Below are 2,295 nucleotides of genomic sequence, written 5' to 3' on the forward strand. Positions count from 1 at the left end.
ATCTTAGATGCGGAACAAGTTGAATTGAATAGAAAATAGTAGTACTTTGCATTAATCTTTGTGGAACAGCAGAGCTCCACACCTTAATCTATGAAGTGCAGAAACTCTACCGTTGAAAATACATAAGTGAAAGGTCCAGGCATGGCCGAATGGCCAGCCCCCAAAACGAGATCACAGGATCAAAAAGACAATCCAAGATGTCTAATACAATAGTAAAAGGTCCTATTTATAATAGACTAGCTACTAGGGTTTACAGAAGTAAGTAATTGATGCATAAATCCACTTCTGGGGCCCACTTGGTGTGTGCTTGGGCTGAGCTTGAGTGTTACACGTGTAGAGGTCATTCCTAGAGTTGAACGCCATCTTTTATGCCAGTTTGGGCGTTGAACTCCACTTTGCAGCTTGTTTCTGGCGCTGAACGCCAGAATTAGGCAGAGAGCTGGCGTTGAACGCCAGTTTGCGTCATCTAAACTTGGGCAAAGTATGGACTATTATATATTTCTGGAAAGCCCTGGATGTCTACTTTCCAATGCAATCGGAAGCATGCCATTTCGAGTTCTGTAGCTCCAGAAAATCCATTTTGAGTGCAGGGAGGTCAGAATCCAACAGCATCAGCAGTCCTTCTTCAACCTCTGAATCTGATTTTTGCTCAAGTCCCTCAATTTCAGTCAGAAAATACCTGAAATCACAGAAAAACACACAAACTCATAGTAAAGTCCTGAAATGTGAATTTAACATAAAAACTAATGAAAACATCCCTAAAAGTAACTAGATTCTACTAAAAACATACTAAAAACAATGCCAAAAAGCGTATAAATTATCCGCTCATCACAACACCAAAGTTAAATTGTTGCTTGTCCCCAAGCAACTGAAAATCAAATAGGATAAAAAGAAGAGAATATACTATAAATTCCAAACTATCAATGAAACATAGCTCCAATTAAATGAGCGGGACTTATAGCTTTTTGCCTCTTGAATAGTTTTGGCATCTCACTTTATCCATTGAGGTTCAGAATGATTGGCATCTATAGGAACTCAGAGTTCAGATAGTGTTATTGATTCTCCTAGTTTAGTATGATGATTCTTGAACACAGCTATTTTATGAGTCTTGGCCGTGGCCCTAAGCACTTTGTTTTCCAGTATTACCACCGGATACATAAATGCCACAGACACATAATTGGGTGAACCTTTTCAGATTGTGACTCAGCTTTGCTAAAGTCCCCAATTAGAGGTGTCCAGGGTTCTTAAGCACATTCTTTTTTTGCTTTGGACCTTGACTTTAACCGCTCAGTCTCAAGTTTTCACTTGACAACTTCACGCCACAAGCACATGGTTAGGGACAGCTTGGTTTAGCCGCTTAGACCAGGATTTTATTCCTTTAGGCCCTCCTATCCACTGATGCTCAAAGCCTTGGGATCCTTTTTATTTACCCTTGCCTTTTGGTTTTAAGGGTTATTGGCTTTTTGCTCTTGCCTCTTGGTTTTAAGAGCTTTTGGCTTTTTCTGCTTGCTTTTTCTTTCTATTTTTTTTTGCCTATTTTTTTTCTTTTTATTTTTTCTGCAAGCTTTGTTCTTTGCTGCTTTTTCTTGCTTCAAGAATCATTTTTATGATTTTTTAGATTATCAAATAACATGTCTCTTTGTCATCATTCTTTCAATAACATTCTTGCTTCAATGGTCTTCTTTTTGTTCAGAGATCCTCCGGATGAATGGTCTACTGCCTTCTTTGATTCATAAGAGAGGCCTTCATAGAAAATGTGTAGTTGCACCCATTCATTGAACATATCTGGTGGACACCTTCTTGTCAGGTCCTTAAACCTCTCCCATGCTTCATATAGAGTCTCACCATCCTGCTGCCTGAATGTTTGCACCTCAGCTCTCAGCCTGTTGATCCGTTGAGCAGGATAGAATCTTGCCAAGAATTTGTTCATCACATCTTCCCAGGTTGCTAAACTCTCCTTTGGAAAGGATTCCAGCCATTTAGATGCCTTGTCCTTAAGTGAGAAAGGGAACAAAAGTAGTCTATAGGTGTCAGGATGAACACCATTAGACTTTACAGTATCACATATCCTCAGGAAGGTGGTTAGATGTTGATTGGGGTCTTCTTGGACACTTCCTCCGAATGAACAATTGTTCTGAACAAAGGTGATGAGCTGTGGCTTTAGTTCAAAGTTGTTGGCATGTATGGTTGGCCTTTGGATGCTGCTTCCACAGTTTCCTGGGTTTGGGTTGATGTAAGAACCCAGAACTCTTCTCTCTTGTCCAGCCTGATGCGCTGGACCTTCTCTGCCATGGT

At 40.2% G+C, this 2,295-nt stretch overlaps 1 non-coding gene across 1 annotated transcript; it reads left to right on the forward strand.

The window, feature by feature from the left end:
* Positions 1-1,778: 1,778 nt before the first annotated feature.
* Positions 1,779-1,885, forward strand: LOC112774492 (small nucleolar RNA R71). The gene has a single exon (XR_003188980.1). It is a non-coding gene; the product is annotated as a small nucleolar RNA R71 (small nucleolar RNA).
* Positions 1,886-2,295: the final 410 nt, after the last annotated feature.

This window comes from Arachis hypogaea, chromosome 18 (genome assembly GCF_003086295.3).
Source record: "Arachis hypogaea cultivar Tifrunner chromosome 18, arahy.Tifrunner.gnm2.J5K5, whole genome shotgun sequence".
Taxonomy (NCBI): Eukaryota; Viridiplantae; Streptophyta; class Magnoliopsida; order Fabales; family Fabaceae; genus Arachis; species Arachis hypogaea.